General features: G+C 30.9%; 1 protein-coding gene across 1 annotated transcript in view; it reads left to right on the forward strand.

Annotated features, from left to right (window-relative positions):
- The window catches only part of LOC123572243 (cadherin-related family member 4-like), a 48,015-nt gene extending 37,624 nt beyond the window's left edge, over positions 1-10,391 (forward strand). The window contains exon 5 of the mRNA XM_045387991.2: positions 10,256-10,391. The gene's annotated coding sequence lies outside the window, so the exon portion shown is untranslated. The remainder of the gene's footprint in view (positions 1-10,255) is intronic.
- Positions 10,392-10,786: the final 395 nt, after the last annotated feature.

Below are 10,786 nucleotides of genomic sequence, written 5' to 3' on the forward strand. Positions count from 1 at the left end.
GGAGTTGCTTGGAAGCTGCTAGGTGGAGAATGTGAGCTGATAGTGGGTAGGACACAGTCTGAGGATTACTGGAATCCCACGACAAAAATAAATAAACATATATATATATATGATTATAATAAATGGAGGATTTTTAACTGGGAAGAGAGGCATACTTCTAAGGGTTTTTCTTGGTACTGTAACTCCAGAACTCTCTTTTCACAAAGCCTAGAACTATATCAGTTAGTAAAGAGAAATGTTCAAAAGTTAGAGCGCTCTAGCTTCACAATCAGGGCAAAAAGAGTGATTTGAAGCTGAAAGACAATAATTGGAAAACTGGTATAAAAGCTTAACAAACATTCGTATTAAATATTGAAAACTTCTCCCGGTCAACTTCAAAATCTTACAATAGTTAAATTACGTTTGTCTCTTTGATATACATATGATTAATATGTATTTCAATGTTTGTAGTTTTAGTAACACTATTTACTTATTTTTATTATCATTGATTGTAAGCAGAAATGGAAAGTTGTATGTTTAGATGTACCAACACATTGCCCCGTTTCTTTGCTTTTCATTCTTTCTTCAAGTTCAGACATTCCTTCTGTGATGATTTTTTCTTTTCTTCAAATAAATATTTATAAATGCCTTTAGAATGTAGGAATAGTAATGATAAACTTTTTTCATTTCATTTTAAATATTCTTGAAAGATAATGTAATTAACACAAATTAATAGTAGCAATCATTGAGAAGTCTGCAAATACTACTTCTGTTAATATCTTTTCTTCTTTAGTGTTAGTTTTATGATGTATCCTGATATCGATTCTTTTTTAGATATACTGCCTCAACTACCTTCTGCTTTCTATATCTGTGAATTTATCTGTTCTTAAAAATATATGGTCACCATGCTTTCAAACAGTACATATTTTCCTTCCTTTTTGTTCTGTAGAACTTGGATACCAGTTAGATATGAGACACTCTCATTTGGCTCTCCATTTCTCTTAATCATTCCTCTTTATTTGTATTTCCTTTGTACTGCATTCTCTGCAATTTCTTTACATTTACATTTCAATGTAATGATTATTTCATTGACTATGTTTTGTCTACTGTTAACCTATTCATTGTGTTAAACCATTTTTTTAATTTCCAAAAGTTACATTTCTTTTTAAATATGCTTGGATCACTTTTTATAGTCTCTGCTTCATTTTCCTGATAGTCTATGTTTTACCTTTTAATAATTTTATATTTATCTCTTAATAATTTAAATATATGAAGCACTTAGAGGCCTAAAATCCTATTGGTTGTGTTAGCAAATGCTCATTTAATGGGGCATTCTCCTCTATGAGATCTTTTGTTTTGATTCATATATGAGTGATCTAATGGGAATCCTGGAGTGAAAGTTAAGGATGCTTTCTTCCAAAAAGAGCTTACTTTTTGCTTCTGTTTTGAAACAGGGCTCACTACCCATTAAAAACTACTGTAATCTTCTTCAAGAAGCCTTCTGTACCTGGTTTTCAGCTCTCTCATTTCCTGCTGCTTCAAATCTGAACCTCAGGATCGAAGTGCTGATAAAGTCACTGGCCAGCTTTATCATTTACTTACAAATTTGAGTTGCAATTTCTCTCTCTCTCTTTTTAAAAAAATTCCACCTGACCATAAAATATCAATACTATATATCCCATGGTATGCATTAATCATTATATTTTATCTAGAACCTCTTTATTTGTAGCAGTACAGCCATTCAGAGCTGCTGATCTGATTACCATCAAAAGCAAAATTCTCAAATAGACTTTTTGATTACTTTAATTCAATTAATATATACTGGTGATAGTACTACAACCTGCTGTTTGGAAATCATTGGTGAACACAGTCAACGTACTTAAGAATATTTTAGAGTGAAAATTATGTATTTTGATTACAAATTTTAAAGAATTATCCCCCACTCTTCTTAACTTTTTATCTGATGAGCATCATCATTTTTTTTCTGAGTTTCCATTTGAGATTTTTAAAGGTTTTTCTTAAAAAAATATTGATATATAAAATTTAAAGAGATACTTGAGTGCATGTTCCAGATGATTTGTTTTAATTGCTACCTAAATATTTTCTCCATGCAAATAAAAAATTTTGTTCTCACTAACTTAGTAAAAATGGGAACCCAAATCCAAGAGCTACATTGATGTGGACAATAAATTGTTGACTTTAGACCTCTACTGAAATTTCATGTAAACTAAATGAAACTTATCATATGACTAGTAGTGCTAATATAGCTCTTGTTGATTTAGATTATTAGTCTGCAAAGTTGAATCACGACTTGTATCATATTATGTATCATACATTATCCATCATACTAGTGTTAGAAAAAATAAAGCCATAAAGCACTCACAAAATATAGTTTAGAGTGAAAAATCTGTCACTTTACAAAAGGCAAATACAAAATTCATATAACAAATAGAAATACTTGAACAAAAATCTAATTGCGGAATTGGAGCAATTTAGGAATCCATAACTATCATTTTGCATCTTGAACTCTACTGCAAAGACTTAGAATTTTCCATCAAATCCTCAACCATATTTTCTAGTATTTATTGGACAATTCATTGAAACAGTGACCTTACACATCCTGCACATCACAATCAGATGAGTAGCTTGCTCAAAACAAATTGTTGGAACCCATCATAGGCCTATAAAATTAGAATCCTTGGAAAGCTGGTATTTTTAATTTTTAAGAATGTAAGAAAATTCCAGAACAGACAATTCAAAAACAGTAGACTAGATAATCTCTAACTTAATTCTTATACTCAAATTATGTGAAATAAATTGGATCTTACATTAACCAACAATTGGACATATATTTATTTAGTAAAATTAAAATAGAAACATAATTATTGAAAGGATTTGAGGATTTCTCATTTGGCCATTTATAATGGCAAAAAAGCAAAGAATAATAAATGGTAATTTGTTTCTAGCTGAAGATGAATTTCTGCACTGTATTTCTCCCCTACTTCCTGTAAGAATTAATTTCTAACTGCTGTCTCTTTCTGTGCTCTAAAAACACTCAGGTGATTGATTTAGCATACAGAATTTTTAAAAGATTTAATATATAAATGTTTTATCTCACAACTAGAATGTTCACTTTTTGGAGTCAGGCATATTGCCGTATGGTATTGTTTTTCCACAATTTCTAGAACAATATTTAAAAAGTGTACAAACACATTATTAATGTACAGTAGTTTTATATTATGGATTATATGTACAATTACTTACGTATGTAATACTGCAATTATATTTAAATATGATTTTTTTATTTAGCAGAGAGCATGTTACATTTACGAACAAAAACAATCAAGCTACTATTGTCCAGTTTAGGAACTTGGGAATTCTTTGGTTTGATTGATTGTGCACCACTGTACCAGAAATGCCTTCTGGGATCTCCTTCCTTTCCAAGTCACAGCTTATGCTCTTCACCAGAGATCATAGCTATTCTCATTTATAGGAATAATAAATGTACTATATTGTTCTCCATTTGTTTTGAAACAAGAAAAAGCACTTAACTTGCCTTTACACAAAGACATCTCCCTCACTCTTCTGTCCATGTCTTAAAAATACATAATTAGGTTTTTATAATTAGTATTTTATTCTCTGGTATCCCCAAGTATCCCCCCATGTGCATATGTATCTATAACCACAAACACACACACAATTATAAATATATACAATTATATATGTGCAAATATATATTTGTATAAGTATAAATAAACATATAAATATAGACATACAAATATATATCTAAATATAACAGGTACAATATATATACATAGATATGTATATAAATACATATATATGCATATATACGTACCAAAAGATAGAGAGAGACATCTATAGGTGCAAGAGCATAAATGCCAATAGAAAAAGAAACGTCTTTCGGTGTTAAACACATTTACTTGAACTGTGTTTGGAAATGATGAGGCTTCAATTCCATATATATAAATTTAGTAGGGAAGAAGACATGAATAGTTAGAAAAGATTTGAGTACCTACGTTTTTAAAAGCCCCTCAAATGTTGTTGTACAGACCAGTTGATGACTTCTAATCTAGATAATCTCTAAATTTCTTCTAACTTTCAAAGTCAATAAAATAATTTGAGTTTACATTAATTAATAACTACATTACATTTATTCTTAAATATGTATAATAAAATCCTAAATTTAGAGAATTTTATCTGATTATTCAAAACGTAAACAAGCCAAAAATATTTATATGAGATTATAGTAAATTTCTGAATGTTCCTTCCTGTTAGTCTTCCATAAACTGTTTCTTAACTGTTATCACTGTGTCTTCTGAACTTTAACAGTAACATTGGGGTTAGCACATCATTTTTGTTTCATGTTTCCAGTTCTATCTTATCAAATAGAAACAAGCTCCTTGAGTTTAACCACTATGGTATACACTAATGTTGATTATTAAAGTTCTAGTTAAAACTAAAACATTGTATCACTTTAAATAATAGAAGTTGCCCAGGTTAAGTACTAATTTCAACAAGAATATAAGCAAACTAGTTTATGTTAATAAGAATGTAAAGAATCATTTTATGTAAAATTAGTAATGTATAAATTTAAAAGTGATGGTGTTTGTAATCTTTATAATATATAATAAGTATTCTTCACTTTTGAAGATGGGTTTGTTTTTGAGAGATTTTGTGTCAAATATAATTAAAAATAACATGAAATACAATGGGATTCTTTAATAGAGTTGATTATTTTATGAACTGAAAAATTTACTAATTTTACCTGATTTGGGAAATTTAGAATTCCATTTTGTTTTTTATGGTTGGTAAATATATAGGTAGAGACCAAAATAAAAACTTCAAGAACTTGTCACCAACTTATATGTGATATAAAAAAAGAATATTACATTCAAAGAGTTTTGCCAAAATTATCACCATTTAGTCTATTAATCTATGAGAACCAAAATTTTAAAACACTAAGGGTAATATATAAACCTGTTTGTCCATGAATTCCCAATAGGCATTAATATTCGTACAAATAATTAGCTATCATGTTAAAAGAGATGCAAAAATTTCACACTTTCTCTAAACATTTCTGCAAAAGAATGCCTTATTTACAGGTACTCAGGCTCTTAATTTCCTCTTGTAGAGTGAGTTCTCAGCTTCATAATTTTATGACTACTTCTCTCCTTTAGGTAATAGGAAAGAGTATATAGTGTCCATTTTCACTTGGTATGTTATTATTTAAAAATTGGCTCAACTTTACTCAGTGTTCATGTAAAATAATTCATTTAACTGAAATTTATATTAAGGAAATGGCTCTTAGCTGTCCAAATTGTCCAGAAGTTTCTTATTTGTATTCTAATAATTGACACAAATTTTACAGTTAAAAGGTCTATCCTATCTCCAGAATACAAGAAGAAAATAATAAGAAATAATGTTAAAATTATAATTTCTATATTGAGATACAGAAAATATAGATAGCTTTGATTTATTTATATTTAAAAATTTATAATATATTATCTAAGTATATAACAATACAGAAATTAAAATGTCTTTTTCTTATTAAAGATAATTCCAACTTAATTTATTTCTCTTTAATTGGGAACAGGTTTAAAAAAAGTCCCAGATAAATTGGCTATTTGTTTTAGTTATTGAAATTTACTTAATAAATATATGTAACAAAATTATAGAGTATGAGCATTCCAGAAGTTTAATAATTCCAATTATTTAAAGGTTGTAAATACCTAAAAAAACTTTAGTTTCTCTCTCTCTCATAGATTTTGTATCGAACAATTTTACATAGACCAATAGTTCTAATATTTTAATTGGGAACATTTAGAAACATGGATGTGCTATATTGTGTTGTAACTGGAGATTCAGTTAGAGAAATCACGGTCTTTTTCCAAGATTAATTCTGGCAAGCAACACTGGAATAATATATTAAAACCCATGTCATAGAAACAGCACCTCAGAAATGGGAACTGAGGATTCAAGATTGGCAGTCTCCTAGTGCTTAATGTTAAGAACTAGCTTAAAGGCTAGTCATAATGATATTGGAAAAGGAATAATTCTTCCTTCCAACATGTTCTCAGAGTCCAAAAATATAGAGGAGATGGCAAAAAGATTGTTGAAAAATTACAGCTCTAGAAAATTAGGTCAAGAGATGAACTTGGAAGCCACCAATAAATAAAAGCCATAAATAATCATATAAATATTTTTGGAAGTCTTTTGACAATTTCTGGATAATGAATATTATTATACTCACTAAGGATATTGTCCTTATACTTTATCCTTTTTAATAATGTTTTTACTCTATTTAGGCTTGTTAATTCCTCATTAAAGATATGGATTCTCTTTTTTTAAAAAATTTACTTTAAGGTCTGGGATACATGTGCAGAACATGCAGGTTCGTTACATAGGTATACATGTGCCACGGTGGTTTGCTGCACCTATCAACTCGTCATCTAGGTTTTAAGCCCTGCATGCATTAGGTATGTGTCTTAATGCTCTCGCTCCCATAGCTCCCCAACCCCCAACAGGCCCGGGTATGTGATGTTGCCCTCCCTGTGTCCATGTGTTCTCACTGTTCAACTTCCACTTATGAGTGAGAACGTGCAGTGTTTGGTTTTCTCTTCCTGTGTTAGTTTGCTGAGAATGATGGCTTCCAGCTACAACGATGTTTCTGCAAAGGACATTAACTCATTCTTTTTTATGTCTGCATAGTATTGATATGGATTCAGTTTTAAAGGTAACAAGCTTCATAAGAAAATCCATGGATAATTTCAATTCAATTAACTAACTCATGCTCTTCCCATTTAATAATTCTTGTTCTTATAACCATAAAGTGCTTGTTCTTAAACAATTCTCATTGCTTCTTTATAAATTGACACTATGCTTACAGTGATGGTACTATGCTAGAACCTCTATAATAAAGCCATTAGAGGTCATAGGTGCTATTCGATGACTTTTTAGTGAGACAATTGAAATTGAAATAATATATTGTCTTATATATTGTTTATGGAAGACCTGCTGCATATTCCAATCAGTAGTATTTACTAATACAGTATATCTGCTTTATTTCACAAATGAATACTTGAGGAGAGAGGAAAAGGTAAAGGAATGAGTAAGTCCAGTGGGCAAATAAGTGGTAAAATGAATTTTCTGTGAAGAGACACATCATGCAAAGTTGTAGAGGTGAGGAACTCTGCCAATGTCCAGTTTTGAGGATTTAAAACAGCCTGATTATTCTGTAATGATAGGATCTCAGCCATTAGATAGATGTGTGTGTGTGTATGTATGTGAAATGTATAGATGTGTGTGTGTGTATGTATCTGAAATGTATCTGTAGTTTGTATGAACGTATTTATAGCATAAAACTCTATAACTTAGCACACACACACTCTGCAAAGCAAGAGAGCTGTGTAGATCACATCAGTAGATCAAAAAAAAAAAAAAAAAATAGTTCCCTGAAGAACTCTCAGCTTACTCCAGAAAAGGTTACTAAGCATTCCTTACATGGAAGAAATATCATTTTCTTAACGGGGAGGGGCATCTTAAGGATAATATAAAATTAAATAACAGTATTATAGGACATGAGAGTTATTTAAGTAGTGGAGTGGATTTCAGTGTGTGTTCATATTAATAGGAAATTTTCTCTAACTCAAAGGAAAACAGTGTTTCTGAAATTTTTATTTTACTCCAGGGAAAATCAGAATATAAGATCATATAATAAACAAATATATTTTAACAATAACTTCCACCTCCATCTTCTTATAGCTGTTGATCATTGATTTCTGCAATGTTTTTCTGTTTGTGTGCTCAATAACTTTTCTACATCTGGTTTTATACAGGCGTTTTCTTGAAATATATATGTACATATTTTTCCTTTCTTATAAAATGGAAAGAAACAAATAGGAAGAAATGAAAGTTTAAATACTGAGCAATAATTTTTCTTTTCATAGACAAACCTAGATACCTGTGTTTGATTTGAAAGTGTTTTATAACCAACATTTCCGTTTAAAATGTTGTAAGTATGGCCGGTTGATTTAAGAAATATTTGATCAGCAAGGGGAAAGTGTTTAGAATTCTATTTAAAATGTACACTTACGGCCTGTCATGGCGACTCATGCCTGTAATCCCAGGACTTTGGAAGACCAAGGGAGGTGGATCACTTGAGCCTAGGAGTTCAAGACTAGCCTCGGCAATATAGACCTCATCTCTACAAATTTTAGCTTTTTTAATTGATTGGGTATACAGCATGCTGCCAGCTGCTTGGGAGGCTGAGGTGGGAGAACAACTTGAGCCCAGGAGGTCCAGATTGCAGTAAGCCGTGGTCACACCACTGCACTCCAGCCTGGATGGCAGAGTAAGACTCTGTCTAAAAAAAAAAAAAAAAATTAAACATAAATTATAAAACAGAAAAACCATAGTTTGTTAGATGTGAAACAGCTTTGAGAGCATGGAAACTGATCTATCATTTAAAAGACTGAGATATGCCCCTCTTTCAATGAATTGACACAATTCAGAATATCTTTTAAGATATAAAAGAGACTTTTTCTGAGAGCACATAACAGAAGCAGGACATTTGGTAATAGTTTAAACTCTGATAATGGTGAAATAGAAAGCAATATTAAGTAGAGAGGCAGTATGGCACACCAGTTAAAATTTGGACCGTGGAGTTATGTGTTTTGAGTTCAGGTTCTCTCAGTTTATTTATATGTGAGCTTGAACATTTTATTTTGCCTGTTTTCACTTTCTATTACAGTATATTTTACACGGGGTTATTGTGTGGTGTATGTATTAATGTAGGTAGATATTCAATAAATATTAGTTGTTTTATTATTATGTACTATTACTACAGCAGCTGTGAAAAATATTGTGAATGAACACATGCTATCTTTCCCTTTTTTAAGCTATACTTGGAAGGAGAGAGGGAGACTAACGATGTGTCATTTCCTGGGAAATATGGTTAACAATGGCTTAATTTTAAAGGAATCAGTACTTCAATAGTGAAATTGAGTTTAAATATTAGCAAGTGTCCTTTATGGCCTCCAGCAGACAATCCAGCAAACCAAGCTGCATCTGCAGTGGAGAGAAAAATATAGTGGAATTTGCTCTGCACTCTCAGGTGGGCTTCTAAGAAACTAACTGCTCAAAGACGAGGAAGATGCTCAAGTATTACTAAGGAAAATAAGGAAAGTATAAGTTGAAGTAGGCACTTCATTTTCTTAAATCAAGGGCATAAATTGGATTGCTTTTACGTTTCATTCTGAAACATTAGTAGTGTCTTCCTTGAGTATTACTTTGAAAATAACTCTGAGACTGTGTATATTCTTCAGGATCCATAACTACAGTAAGAATTTAGGAATGAACCATAATTCTAGATAGTCTGAATTAGTTGTAAGCATAAAAATGCCTGGGAACACTCACGGAGTTATCCATATGTTTTGGCAATGACAGATATCAATGAAACCGTTACTTTAATAGACTAGAATATCCGTTACAGGGAGGAAGAAAGATGGTGGCAAGTAGCTTATCAGACAGTTTGTATCAAAGTCAAAGCTTAGGCTCTTTGACTCTATAATCTAGAGTCAAATAATTTAAACATTCCCAAAGATAATATAATTCCCCTGTCAATCTAATTGCTGAAATCATCAGCATGTTTGAAACAAGTCACATAATCTACTAGATTGTGAATTTCTTTACAACAGAATCTATCCTGAGTTTACACGCAAAAAAAAGTACTTGAAATCATTAAAAGTGAATGTTTCTAACAAACAAGATTGTCTAATAGTGAAATATGCTCCCTTTTAGGTGGTGAGTGCTCCTGAGGTATTGTTTAAGAGACTTGATGTCATATATCTTCTGGAATAAAGGGAAATTATTAATATTGTCTATAATAATTAAAAGATGAATAATGTCTATACCATTGAATTTCCAATCTAACTTTAAAATTCAATAATCTCGTGAATGTCATGATTATCCGTCCTAGCCTTATTACATAGGAAATAGACATCTATTAAATAAAAATTAATTCCTCATTCATAAAATTAAAAGTAAGATGTAGAATTTACTTCTCAGTAACCCCAAACTAGAAAGTATCTGTGATGAAACACTAAAATAGATTATTCAGGATGAATGGTAAATGATGAGCAATAATGAGCAGTTATAAAGCTGAAAATAATGCATCTAAAAATTAGGCAAATAATTTATGAAATACAGCAAGATTGTTAAGACATAACCTGAAATAGAATATATTTATGTTTTATAGAATATAAATGATGAGCCTCCTGTATGCAATCCACCACATTTGGAAACTCAAATTTATTCCACTGTTAAGAGTCCTTTCATTCAGCTCCGCTGTTCAGACAAAGATTCTCCACAGGAACATCTGAACTATACAATTGTAGGAGGTAAGACGTATAATTTCAAAAATGTTATTTCTCTGCTGTTTTACAAGATACTCATATGAGATATTTTGTAACCATTGGAAATATATTATGAAACATATTTTAAAATAAAAATGTAAGACAATATAAATCACAATACATAATGTAATTTTATTTCCTTTTTATTACCTAATCATTCTCAGGAAATACAAATAATCAATTCACACTTCGGAGACTAGGTGGTGATCCTCCTTCTCTGGCCATCACGCAGAATTTCCAGTATGATGTATTTCAAGGGGTTCAGAGCCCTGTGACTTTCCAGCTACTTATTGAAGTCACTGATGAATTAGGTGGGAATAAGCCTAGTCAGCTGTCAGCCACTACAACAGTCATAATTCATGTCCTTCCCTGGA

Source organism: Macaca fascicularis, chromosome 3 (assembly GCF_037993035.2).
Source record: "Macaca fascicularis isolate 582-1 chromosome 3, T2T-MFA8v1.1".
Taxonomy (NCBI): domain Eukaryota; kingdom Metazoa; phylum Chordata; class Mammalia; order Primates; family Cercopithecidae; genus Macaca; species Macaca fascicularis.